The sequence below is a fragment of the Sinocyclocheilus grahami genome, unplaced genomic scaffold, assembly GCF_001515645.1.
Source record: "Sinocyclocheilus grahami isolate Dianchi unplaced genomic scaffold, SAMN03320097.WGS_v1.1 scaffold1388.1, whole genome shotgun sequence".
NCBI classification, from domain to species: domain Eukaryota; kingdom Metazoa; phylum Chordata; class Actinopteri; order Cypriniformes; family Cyprinidae; genus Sinocyclocheilus; species Sinocyclocheilus grahami.
The window spans coordinates 259,542-274,740 of NW_015506567.1; positions in this window are offsets into that span (position 1 = coordinate 259,542).

Below are 15,199 nucleotides of genomic sequence, written 5' to 3' on the forward strand. Positions count from 1 at the left end.
GTGCTGCAGTTTTATGAGTACAGTGAGATCAAGAAGAACGTCATATGTTACACACCACCACTAAATCCCTCCTCACCTCCCTGAAGATCAAAACTGTGATTCCCTAAGTAGAATGAAAACCAAATGACAAAAAATACTCTTTTAGAAAAAAAAATAGAGTAATAATCTAAATATTTGTCACATGACACAGGCTCCTCATCAAGGCATCAAACTTTTATATGGGATCCACAGACATGTTTCTTCAGGAAACATTTGTGAGCCTGGAGCACAAAACCAGTCTTAAGTCGCTGGGGTATATTTGTAGCAATAGCCAAAAATACATTGTATGGGTCAAAATTATTGATTTTTCTTTTATGCCAAAAATGATTAGGATATTAAGTAAAGATCATGTTCCATGAAGATATTTAGTAAATTTTCTACTGTAAATATATAAAAACGTAATTTTTGATTAGTAATATGCATTGCTAAGACCTTCATTTGGACAACTTTAAAGGCGATTTTCTCAATATTTACATTTTTTTGCACCCTCTCATTCCAGATGTTCAAATAGTTGTATCTCGGCCAAATATGGTCATATCCTAACAAACCATACATCAATGGACAGCTATTTATTCAGCTTCCATGTGATATATAAATCTCAATTTCGAAAAATTGACCCTTATGACTGGTTTTGTGGTACAGGGTCACATTTATTGCAAAAACAGCACCAAAGTGTTCCATTCTGGTGACTTTAGGAGCAATATTTTATTTCTCAATAACAATAAAAACAAAGTTTATTTCTATTGAGCATTACTGTAAACTATGGTCTACAGATTTCACTATAGTTTCTGGTCTGCTTCTAACCATAAACCTGTTTTTAAAAGTTAATGTTCACCCTTGTCACTGACCCAGCAAACAAATACTAATCAGATATTTTTTTACTTTCGATATTTCAACCCTTAATATGTCACATCAAAGAAGTAAAATGGGTTACAATCAGCAATTAATTCACTCTCACAGAATTGCATATTGTTCCAATACAATAAATAGTCTTCAGTGACTTTTGAACTCCTAAACATCAACACAATGTATTTACAGTACCTAGCATTTTGTTACTGATGGATGGCTCATATAATATTATATAAGACGCTGTGTGTTTCGTTGTGAAAAGCAAAACTACTTTGTTTGGCCTTCCAAAAGAGGATGATATCCACTTCGTCATGCCTAGAGCTGATCCGTGCTGGTCGCTGAGGAAATACATCAACTTCGCGCTGTGGATCGCTGGATCGGCTTTCACCGTGGACGAAGCGGAGCCAGGGGTTGTCACATGTGGTTGCCGCAAGCCCGCCGAATGCTCCTTCGTCGAATCCGCCGGCCGCCGCTCACTCTAGCCGCAGGCCTCCGCTCACTCAAGGCCGTCGTGTGTGATGCTGTGTTTCGTTGTGAAAGTGAAATACTTTGTTTGGCCTTCCAAAAGAGGACAAGACTAGAAATCAGTGGTTAAGTTGTATTTACAACACGGTTCCAGAACACTTCAACCCAAATATTCAGATGTGTGCAGCACATTTTATGGAGGACTGTTTCCTGATCCTGGAAGAGTAGACTACAATGCCGGCTGTTCTGACTCACAGACTGTAAGTATGTTTTTTATATTTGCCTCTGACGATTCAAATGCAAGTTTTGAGCAGTGTAGAGTAGCGCTTGTGGATTTGTAATTTCTCCGATCACAAATGCAGACATGGTTTTATGTTTACACGGCATGATGCAACGCGTAATAATACAGTATAAGTCATTATAATCCGTAATTATGTCCCCACTGGATGCAACAAATGCCTAGTTTATAATGGGTTTTAATGTTTTTGTCTCGTCACTCCGGCCGGACAGGGCATCACAGTATGGTGAGGGGCATAACATTTCCGTCACGCGCTTGAGGTATTCTGCCTATCACAATGCACTGGATAGCTGGCCAATCAGAGCACACCTCACTTTTCAGACCGACGAGCTTTATAAAAATCGACACGTTTCAGAAAGGCGGGGCATAGAGGAGAAACAATAATGTACAGTATGTGGAAAATAATGTTTTTTGAACCTTAAACTGCATAAACACATTTTATTACACCAAATAATGTTCTTTTTAGCAACATCATATGACCCCCTTTATTGCCGATCAGATGCACAAAAAGTCTTTGTGAATTTAACCTAACCTTTAACTAAATTTGTATTGGTTTAGACGGAACTCACTTGAGAATAAGCACTTTGCTATAATTAGCAGAATGAATTGGTAACTTAATTCAGACTAAATCTAAGGATGTTCGTAACCGACCCATCATGTTAACACACGTGGCTACTGACATAAAATTAACGAGAGCATCTTCTGGGTCTTTGGCCCGTAGCCTGAAGAGCAGGGCCCTGCATGTTCTCTTTGAAGCCTAAACATTTACTCTAAGACTGCCCTACTGCGGCAAGGGCTCGAGGTTAGAGGTTCTGCCAACAAGCTTTTCCCACACAGCCTGAAAGCCCACTCACACTGATAATGCCCTGAGTCAGCCATGGCCAGCTCTGTTTGCAGAGGAGGAATAAAGCACAGAGACCTTCAAAGCCATCTGCTTAAATTTAATACAAACGCTCCCAAGTTGATTCAATGATACAGCAAATCTTTTCTGTCTTCTCCAAGTCTTTGGTACTGCTAAATACACAATATTAGTAGAGTAAACAGATCACATGAACTAAGAGAACTTCATAGACATTTTTCACTTTTCTCGTGATGCCAATTGATTACTGTATCCTCTCTCCCTCTCTGACTTTATCACTGAACAGATATAATTAATTATTCATATGCTAAAAAGTGATTCATCACTATGCTAAAAAAAGACTTGCTGTAAATGAGAGCCAGAGCTGTGTTTCCATTCTATCACTTGAGAGGTTCCAGCCAGCTGGAGCAAGTTCTGCTGGCAGCAGGTGGATCAAATGGATTTCTGTCATTGTGGTGTTTCCCATTTCATCACAACTTCCACAGGATCCAACACAATAATAAAGCTGCCTTCCTTCACAAATTCTCAGACTTATCGAGCCAGTTACGAAAAGGTCCATTGCACTGTTTTCTGCTTCCAAGATACACATTTTATTTATGGAATTATATGGAAATAATGGAAACGGAAGTCATGTCCACTAGGAAAGCCATTGTGGATCTTGTATGAAATGTAATACACAGACAAAACAACACAGACAAAACACTCTGACGAACATTTGCAAGCGATCAACTGATGTCAGATGTCTTTTGTCTGGGGAAGACTCAGTAACATTCTGGGAGATCTGAGCAAATTTACACTATTAAAAATAATGGTTCAAAGAACCTTGAACATCCATGAGACCTTTTCATTGCACAAAAGTTTCATTATGGTGGAAGAAAACTATTTAGATTTTTTTTTTCAAATAAATGTTCTTTTAATAACTTTTCATTGAAAGATTCTTTAGAGAACCAAAACATTTATTTTATTCTAGACTATATTATGTATCCAGATTTTTGAAGCCTTATTCACATCCAGCATTTTTTAATGCAATATCCCAAAATAGGCATATACATGTGTGCTGAAGACACTACCTTCTTGTCCTCCATGTTTGCTCTTCTCTGAATTCTATATAATACCAAAAACTTTTTGAGATTTCTCTTTTATTCAGATGTGATAAGGAAAATGAGATACTTTAATGTGCCACAACAGAAGCTGCAACTTGGGGAAAGGAAAAAAATTTCTTACCTATGCTATTTGAATGTCTTCCAAGAAAATATTCAGAATACAATTAGATGTCATATATTATTAAGATAATCTGCATACACATTATTGTTGGTCAACTGAGATAAAGCATTCATATAATCATGCAAAACTCATGGGGGGGGGGAAACCTGTAAGACTTTCAGCAGAAAGTTGCGGTGTAGTTGGTGTATATATTTAAATTGACCACAATACTCACATAAACACAAAAGACTCATTGAAGCTCAAGCAAAAGGACAGGATCCTGCTTGCACATCAGTAGTTAAACAGCCTTAAGCAATCAGGTTCTCATTGTATGACGCGGTGGGAAGGACAGCCATAAACCTGGAAAGAGGGTGATTAATTTATGCAATAAAAATGAGTTAATTACTTCCAGTAAGTACATATTCATTAAAAAAAAACATGAATACTCAACATTCAGTATCAAATGAACAACAGACATTTAAATACTGGAAGTCAAATAAAGGGTTTAAAATGTGTCACATTGTATAGCACATGTATGGCACGTTTGTCTCTGCACACATGGTCAGCAAGATCATAGATCATGTTAACCATAAAAAAGAGCTCACCATGACATCCCTGACCCAGCCCTCAGTATGTCCATCTCATCTTATTGGTACAATGGTGTGGTCTTGGCTTGTTTCTTCTGCCACCTCTACAGAAAGTGAGCTATTTTTTAGGTACACATGAACATCCTGTTCTTATATAGCCTACTATGACAATACAGAGCAGGGTTTAAAGGTTAGGTCGGGTGGGAGGTCATGCCACACACATGAATTTTGCTGGCAAACCTATTTAAACACGCAGCATGTCGCTGCTCTAAGAAGTGACTCTGAATACTGTGCCCATGCATGGGTTAATGAATCCCAAACTATCAGTGTCTCTCATAACAACTCAAGAAGTTTATTCCAGATTAGCTGGGCTTTCCTGTGAGCTGATAGCCCTCCTTACGCATTTACATTTCCAGTAACCAGAGTTCAAGTCCTGGCTCATGGTTTGTTCCACATTACTTCCTATCTACTCTATACTGTCCTACAAATAAAAGGTTAAATAAGTCCAAAATACTGTAAATAGAAAACAATTGTTCTGGAATTTTTACAAACGAATAAGGGTATATCTTGACATTTTTCACTAATTTGGTCATTACATTTATGTCCAGACAGCTGCTCAAAAGCATTAGATTAGTTGTTTGACCAGGCCATTTATTATTTCATTAACTCCAATGGAATTCATGAGAGACAGATAGTTGGAGGCACTTTTTTGCTGCCTAAAAATTATATGCTTCACCTAGTGATGAATGTTTTTGCCAAAATCAACAATGCCAAGTATGCAAGCATTGTATATGCCGTTTAACTCTGCAGAGTTTCTATAAGTCACCAGTTAGAGACTAAATAGCTCCATATATAAAAAAAAAAAGTTGACTTATGTGCCAATATTTAAGTGCCTTGCTAACTTTGATCTATGTTTAAAACTTTAAAAGGCGACAACTGGGACCCAACATCCAGCAACAACAATAACAAATGTCACTAACAACAATAGCTTTATCTAATGTCTAAGAGCCTGGCCTTATGATCACATTTCTACACTTGAGAAAGCTCTTCCTCTGCTTGCGTCACCCAAAGGATACATTGTTTAGTGCAGTTTCGCACTTTGTCTTACTCAACACAATTTTACCATTAAAACAGCTCAAATACACCACAGATAATAGGCTACATGATCAGATTTAAGCAATCATGGGAAATGTTTTGGGTCTCCACTCTCTGACCCCAAAAACGACCTGATTGGCAGTTTGTTTCAAAGTCAACAAACAAAAAAGGACATGTTTATTTTGCTGGGAGCCAGCGATAGAAACTACAAACACAATAAATATGGTCTTTGAACACTAATTCACAACTTTGGGTTGTAAAATGTTTGTAAACTTTGGCCCTCATCAGGAGCAATTTGGTCTGCACGGAGAAAAAACAAATCATCTAAAAGAGTCGTCGTTGTACTTTAGCTTTTCTGAATAATAAAATGTTGCTTTAGTAATAATTGCTTCTATGGAAGAACATAACCTAGTGTTTTCCTCATGGTGGATTTCTTCTCTTTTTTTAAGAAATTAATACTTTTATTCACTAAGGATGCATTAAATTGATTTTTTTTTCCAGATAAATTTGTTTAAACATTCTATTCATCAAATAATCCTGAAAAATCATGGTGACCACAAAAATATTAAGCATCACAACTGTTTTCAACATTAATGATAATAAGAAATGTTTCTTGAGCACCAAATCAGCATACTAGAATGATTTCTGAAGTTATTGCAGTAGTTATGTTTAGGTATTGAGTAGGGTGAAGGGATCTAGAATATGGTCATGCAGAATAAGGCATTAATATGTGCTTTATAAGTACCAATAAACAGTCAATATGCTAGTAATGTGCATGTTAATAAGCAACTAATTATTAGTGAATAGTGTTACCAAGACCTCTTTCAAAAAACCCAAACTTTTGAAGAGTAATGTAATTTTCATATCAAACTGAATGTGACAATGAACTAAATTTTGGACTGTTAATAATAAGTTAATAATTGGTGGCACGTGCAGTGACAGTTTCAGTTCATAAATAAAATGAAACATATAAAGTACACAAAAGACAATGATAATTAACCAATTCTATAGTAACTCCCTTGGTAATAATTTAATTTAATTCAATTCAAAATGTATTTGTATAGCACTTTTCATAATACACATTGTTTCAAAGCAGCTTTACAGAAAATGCATGTGTCTACTCTACATTACAATTTAGAGTGATATTTTATCAGAATGTAACAATATTATAATAATGTGAATGTAACTACTTTTTTGGATTTTTGGATAACAGGAGTCTATATATTTTCAGACTGAAATTCTTATTTCAACAAAGTTGCAAGTTTATTTGTATAGCACATTTCATACACAATGGTAATTCAAAGTGCTTTACATAAAATAAAATAAAAACAATAATCACAACAATAATACAAGGAATTTAAAAACTTTGAAAATTATAAAAAAAAAAAAATTTGATTTAAGAGGTTTAAAATGAATTTAAGAAAACGATTATACATATAATATAGTGCAATCAGTTCGGACATCGCACAGTGCTCATTCAATAAATGCACAGCTAAACAGATGAGTTTTGAGTCTGCATTTAAATGTGACTAATGTTTTAGCACATCTGATCTCTTCTGGAAGCTGATTCCAACTGCGGGTGGCATAATAACTAAAAGCACATTCCTCTTGTTTTGTGTGAACAAACTCATACTCTAAGCAATGACACATGTTTGCATTTCCTCCTGCTTCCTTCAGAACCTGCGGGGGGTAATTAATTTCTTAAATCAGAAAAGTAAAAATGATAAAAAAAAAAGCAGGTTAGAGAGGTTAAACAACTCAACAGACATTTTAGATTTAGCACATATGCAATATGTTATGAAATAAAGCTAAAACACTGAAGGTAATGTTAATGCATTTATGATTGTACCTACTAACCCACACCCTCTCAGTCTCTTTAGTGGTTAGTTGTGCACAGCATAAACAAACAAAGCTCTTTGCAGTTTTCAGTCCCAAATATTTGTATAAACTCTGGAGACATAAGTGAGTACACTGAAACATTTTCATATGTAATGATTGACTCGTCTGCAGATTATCAAACACAGCATGTCTTTGAAATTGAAACATTGATTATACTTTGATTATCGGGAAAAGTTCATTATGCAACTTTTTGCTAAAGTTGCTAAATCAGTAGCATATTGCATCTAAAAGAAAGCTGAGACAAAGACAAGCAAGCACCATAATTACACATGAAATGAATGTTCACCACAGAGTTTGTGGTCAGAATGTTAATGCTGCTTTTGAGCGACTTTAACTCTCATTTCAGTTCAGCCAACAGAGCTTTGCTTTGCTCCTCGTCACTTAGTAAATGCATAATGGGAATTTGCTTTTAATAAAAATGTTCTGTTAGACATCACAAATGGTTTAATTTGCTTTACATTGTTTGATTAACATTCATTAATTTATTATGGTTTTATGAACTAACACACACACATATATATATATACACACACACTATTGGTCAAAAGTTTGATTTTTTTTTTATAATGTTCTTGAAAGACAATGCTGCATTTATTTGATAAAACAAAAATACAGTAAAAACAGTAATATTGTGAAATATTATTACAATTTAAAGAATGTTTTTCTATTTTAATATATTTTTAAGATGTATTTTTTTTACTGTGATGCTAAAGCTGAATTTTAGTATCTTCAGTATCATATGAACCTATATGATACACATTACTATAAGTGGAAATTAATATTAACCAAGGTTAATAAATGTTAATTATACCTAATGTACAATGTTAACAAAAAAAATAAGATTATACATTTATTTACACCCATTATACGACTAAGACACCACAATTCACCAACCATAAACAATCAGTTCAATGAACAATGTTCCATGTGAGTGGAACAGAAATTAATTAACAGCAGTTATAAAAATAAGCCAGGCTATAATATCTTGTGGACAAACTTCAGACTGTTTGGATTGCTTGGATTGGTCACACTGAAATATGACTGCAGCCTCCACTGGATCCCCCAACATTATTGGGCTAGAGTACTGTCAATCTGACGATGCCTGTATGCAACTAGATCAGAGTGCTGTCAGTTGCTGCCTGATTGTTGCATGCAAAGTTTGCATTTGGAACGCTCAACAACGCCATTAGATCAGCGGGCTCTGTCAGTGCTTTGCGCCAATGCATTGTTAAAGGATCAGCGTGTCATGTAATATTCCCATATAAACTTTAACATCCAATTAAAAAATATTTGTAAAGTAAAATTCGCTAATTCACGAGATCAATACATCCTTTATTAGACCGCTTTGTCGAGTTAAATGCATCCTTACTGAGGTGTCGAAATGCTGAATCAATTCATTCACTTCCAACAGCGCTTAATGGGAGCAGCGTCATAGAGGGCAGGGTGTCATGTTATTTAAAGAGGATGTTAACGCGTTAACAAGTAGCAAAGGATTAAGTAGCTGCATTGGTTACTTTTATGCCACTGATAAAGCTTTTATATGTAGTTTGGGGTAACAAAGGGGTTTTATAGGTTTGACTGAAATAATAATAATGCAATAACTGACACTTTAAATCAATGTTTCAAGAAACAACAATAAAAAATAAAAATAAAAACAGATAAAGACAAAAAAGTAGCCATTGATAATATCTAAACAATATGTAGTAGTATAGTATATAGTATCCAAATCAAAATGTAATCAAATTAATTTATGTGTGATTTATGAGTAAATTATGTGCAATATCTTAGCCACTAGGGATTGTTACATAGGGCTATACAGGCATCTAGTGGCAACACAATGATATTACAGATACTAAATTGTGCAAAATGTTTATCTTAACAGTCACTTTACAAATAATGCATTTAGATTTGTGGAACTCAATGCACTGAATCTCCACAAATTAGTGCCGTTACTATGACAACCAATTTGAATGTGACAAGCAACTGGTGTCTGAAAAGAATTATATGGGGGGGGCAATAGGGATTTCACCTAGGGCATCAAATTGGCTAGAAACGGCCCTGTATATATATATACACACGTACATACATATACTCATTAATGCTAACACCATAAAAATAAATAAATAAGATATAAACATGAATAAATAAAAAATTATAATTATCTAGAGGAATGAAGACTAAACATTTGTTGTTTAGACTGAAATTATAAAGTACTGAAGGCTATATAAAATCATATTACAGCCTATTAGTCCCTGATTGATATATAATAAGGTAATGGCCACAAGTCCTACTGTGTAGCATGGTAATCTATGTAAACATTTAGTGTTTGACGTGAGCAAATTCATCCATTTGGTTAAACTGATCTGGATAGATGCCATTCTCCTAGCAGTTTTCTTAACATTTGGCTTTTGTTTCTCTGTAAATTTGGCCAAAAGAAAGTTTGAAAATGTATATGTATTTATGACCATTTCTCCTTAAGCACCATCAGAGTATTTCTAGTCAGTACAACAATGTGCCTATTGTGTCATAGAAATGTCATGTGACATTTCATTAATCATAACAAACAGCATCAATTAAAAGGCAAAATGGCTTTAAATTTAATTTCAAGAGATTATCATAAACAAGCAACACTATTTAATTAAAAGAATGTACTTCATACGCAATATGTGGTAATACAGCCAAATAAAAATATATCCATGGTGTAGCCGTTTCAAAACACAATGGTAGAATGCCTTTCTCAGACATTAACATGACAAAATGTCTCAAGCCCTTTAAAATGACAAATGGTTGACATGCATGTGACAGGCACATGATTGATAATGTTTACTGCTGCCCTGTTCCAGCATAGCCATTAAATTAAGGATGAACGACTTTTGTACTGCAGACGTCTGGTATCCAGCACTCTAAAAAACACAAAACATTTATATCACTTTGTATTTCCTTGATCTCAAGTACAAGGAAATGCTTGTTTAAAAACAATCAAGAACTACTTTCCCATAAAGCTTGGCCAATCATCTCTTCTTACTCACTGTCAGGGCCGTTTCTAGCCAATTTGAATTTTTATATATATATATATATATATATATATATATAATTATTTTCAGACACCAGTTGCTTATTTAAATCTGACTTTGTTCACTTTCTTTGTATGGTAAAAACAGTTTTTTTTTTGTTTTTTTTGCATTTCACTGAAAAAATGTCCTGTGGGTTTAGAACCACATAAAAATATTTTCTATAGTGTTATTTTGGTGTTATTTATATACTGTTGCAGTATTTATTCATGTTGAATTAGCTTTTATTTTTATATTTTCAATTTTTGTTTAAGTTTTAATAATATTGTGGTTTCGTTTTTGTATATTTTGTTTGCTTTTATTTATGTATTTATTCGATTTTTTATTTTGTTGCCAAGGCATTTCTAATTTCTTTAAATATTTTTTTAATTATTTAATTTTTAATAGTTTTAGCTGTAATACTACAGTAGATACTAATATTTCATAACTTATAAATTATAAATACTGTGTCCTACCCAACATGTAACTTATAATCAATATAGCATAGTAACATAATGGGTTTTGCATACATCCATAAAAACTGCAGTGATCACAAAAATATCAGCTTTGATTTGACATAGTTTACATATAAGAATTTCAAATGGCACATTTCCATCAAAGAATCACAGTTAATCCTCTGTGATATTATATTTCTCCAGTCCCTGTTTGAAATGAGATTCATTGCTCAACTATGCCGTCCAAATTATTAAGAATAATTAGATTAAAAGATTCCAATGATTATTGCAGAATAACTGAATCTCTGATGAAAACAGATGTGTCGTCTCTGCAATCAGCACAGAAAAATACAGCCATCCCAGCACATATTTCACTTATCTCGCTAATGAAATACACTGCAGTATTAACAATGCATCATTTCATGTCTCACGGTTGTGTAGGCTAAGCACATTTTGAGAACAGTGCGTTTGGAGCAGCCTTCTTCCTTCACACACCCAAGAGAGGTTTAAATTTCTCCAGATGTTAAAAGAAATGAAGCAGGTAGGAAAGTTTCTGTATTACAGATTTTCTTATCTGTGCAAAACTCACCGCCACGATGATAGTGTGATGTATGTGGTGTGAAGGTATTCTGGATGGCTTCTAGGGCGTTGCAAGGGTATTCTGGGTGGTTGCTTACTGGGATAGATCAGAAGAACTCGCGTCAAGTCTGGATTTCAGTCTACGAGACTTTTCCCCACCTGTTTTATTGCCTGCCATGCATAAACCATATATCTGATCAATTAGAAAAATAAGGGTCAGGGTCAGAGGTTTTCTAGTGATAGTTGTAGGGATTGGAAGCACCAATATCTAGACAGGACTTCTGAGTCTGCTGGTGGAGGTTGTTAAGGCCCTGATGGTCTGATCTGGCCAGACGTCAGAGCATTGATGTGTGGGATTGTTTGTGTGCTGCTCAGAGTGACATTAGGTGTGGTGGGAGGGCTTGAAGCCTCATTTGAGTTAATAAAATGTCTCAAAATAGTTTGTGTAATGGAATTATGGTTGTTGCTGAAACTCTGGGAGGCCTCAATTAAGGTGATAAGCAAATGAAAATAAATTTCCCACAATGGTCCGCCTCTGTTCAGTAAACAGCGGTAGGAAACAGGAAGTGATCTGAGGAGAGATTTTTAAAAGTGGACATAAATCTCCATATTACTGTACAGCGCTCTTCCAAGCTGTTTTCCCAAAGGTCTCTTGCTCTGAACAAAAGGAGGATTTGAAACTTCCTCCTCAGAGATAAAATGAGGAGTAATGTATACTTCCAGTAGACTATGGCTAAATATAACTTGAGTTCTGTGAATTTGATAAACTAATGTGGATAAGAAAAGACCATTGCCTCTCGAACTGATCAAACTGCAGTAGAGCATGATTTACAACAAGTGGCTGACAGATTCATTTTCTGACTTATGATTCCTTACCTTCTTCTAAAGTAATACTTTACTGTTACTGTGTTTGTATCAATTTGTTTGCCACACTTCAGTGCATTAGATAACAAAATAAGAAAGAAAGTGGCATCTGAATACAAATGAATCTCAAGCTTTTCTCAGTTCTCTTCATATTCAGTTCTTTTTTTTTTATTTAGATGTATTTTTAATTATCAAATTTATTATTAATTATTTATCAATAAAAACAGTTTTTTAATATATTTTTTTAATATATTTATTACGTTTTATATATATATACAGTGGGGCAAAACAAGTATTTAGTCAGCCACCAATTGTGCAGGTTCTCCCACTTAAAAAGATGAGAGGCCTGTAATTTTCATCATAGGTATACCTTAACTATGAGAGACAAAATGAGAAAAAAAGTCTAGAAAATCACATTGTAGGATTTTTAAAGAATTTATTGGTAAATTCCTCGGTAAAATAAGTATTATTTATATCTATTATATTATATCTACAAACAAGCAAGCTTTCTGGCTCTCACAGACCTGTAACTTCTTCTTTAAGAGGCTCCTCTGTCCTCCACTGGTTACCTGTATTAATGGCATCTGTTTGAACTCGTTATCAGTATAAAAGACATCTGTCCACAACCTCAAACAGTCACACTCCAAACTCCACTATGGCCAAGACTAAAGAGCTGTCAAAGGACACCAGAAACAAAATTGTAGCCCTGCACCAGGCTGGGAAGACTGAATCTGCAATAGGTAAGCAGCTTGGTGTGAAGAAATCAACTGTGGGAGCACTTATTAGAAAATGGAAGACATACAAGACCACTGATAATCTCCCTTGATCTGGGGCTCCACGCAAGATCTCACCCTGTGGGGTCAAAATGATCACAAGAACTGTGAGCAAAAATCCCAGAACCACACGGGGGGACCTAGTGAATGACCTGCAGAGAGCTGGGACCAAAGTAACAAAGGCTACCATCAGTAACACACTGCGCTGCCAGGGACTCAAATCCTGCAGTGCCAGATGTGTCCCCCTGCTTAAGCCAGTACATGTCCAGGCTTGTCTGAAGTTTGCTAGAGAGCATTTGGATGATCCAGAAGAGGATTGGGAGAATGTCATATGGTCAGATGAAACCAAAATAGAACTTTTTGGTAAAAACTCAACTTGTTGTGTTTGGAGGAGAAAGAATGCTGAGTTGCATCCAAAGAACACCATACCTACTGTGAAGCATGGGGGTGGAAATATCATGCTTTGGGGCTGTTTTTCTGCAAAGGGACCAGGACGACTGATCCGTGTAAACGAAAGAATTAATGGGGCCATGTATCGTGAGATTTTGAGTGAAAACCTCCTTCCATCAGCAAGGGCATTGAAGATGAAACGTGGCTGGGTCTTTCAGCATGACAATGATCCCAAACACACCGCCTGGGCAATGAAGGAGTGGCTTCGTAAGAAGCATTTCAAGGTCCTGGAGTGGCCTAGCCAGTCTCCAGATCTCAACCCCATAGAAAATCTTTGGAGGGAGTTGAAAATCCGTGTTGCCCAGCGACAGCCCCAAAACATTACTGCTCTAGAGGAGATCTGCATGGAGGAATGGGCCAAAATACCAGCAACAGTGTGTGAAGACTTGCAGAAAACGTTTGACCTCTGTCATTGCCAACAAAGGGTATATAACAAAGTATTGAGATGAAATTTTGTTATTGACCAAATACTTATTTTCCACCATAATTTGCAAATAAATTCTTTAAAAATCCTACAATGTGATTTTCTGGATTTTTTTTCTCATTTTGTCTCTCATAGTTGAGGTATACCTATGATGAAAATTACAGGCCTCTCTCATCTTTTTAAGTGGGAGAACTTGCACATTTGGTGGCTGACTAAATTTTTTTTTTCCCCACTGTATATGAATATCATAATATACAGAAGATCACATGGTGATCATGGTCTATGCATATCAGAGCATCTGTTACAAATAAATAGAAATAAAAAATAATAGCCTACATATACATATAAAGTATGTGATATTTACATTTCAAATGTAAATCCACAATTTATGCCTCCTGCTCAGATACACGCATTAACTGGCTATTAATGCAATGGATTGGGCCAAAAAAAACAGGAGCATCTGAAATCTCACTCTAGAGATAAGATCAATCAAAATGTGATTTATAAGATCAAAGTATTGTTCAAGTAAGACTGATTCTCTTCAGTCAAGTTGCATGCGGGATCTGTTGTTTTAAAAAAAAGGCTTTGTCCAGACTAAGTCAAAACCATTGCAAACACAATTCATCGTCATTCATACCACTAATAGCAAACACGTGGCATAAAAGAGCTAAAGTGGACGTGTGAACCTCGCAGAACGTGTGTGGGTATCCGCGACCAGTCTCTAAAATCAGTCTAAGAGAATTCAGGCTCTGGGGTAGGTCTCAAAATTACAATGTTATTAAAAATTACTTTTGGAAATGCATTATTTATGATGCAAATATGAACTTTACTTCATCAGTTCTGTTCAATTTCTATAACCTACCAGTTGTAAGAAAGGTACTTTGGTCAGAATGTAAAAAGTAAAAGTGGAGATAATTTTATGAATAGCTTGCGCTGTAGCGCTATCTAGTGGTCATCGTCAGTACCTACAGATTTTAGAACTGCGAAAAGTATGTTTTATGAATCAATCTAGTCCAAGCAACGTATGTAAAGTCATTTGTAAGCACTGTTGTTTCGAATTCTAAACATGATCTCAGAGTATCTCAATCATTCTTATGGTTATCAAAGGTAAACTAAAAAGTTAATGCTGACACACACATAGAACTACCCAACACTGCAGCTCTAAAGGGAAGAATGGATTTGGAAAAATCTGGTCTTGTTTGCTGAAGTCCTCAGTTGAGTAGAGACCTCAGCTGGAACATGAAACAGAAAGGCTAATGAAGGAACACTGATGTAATTAAATGTAAGGGATCCTCTGGCAGAGTTTGAAT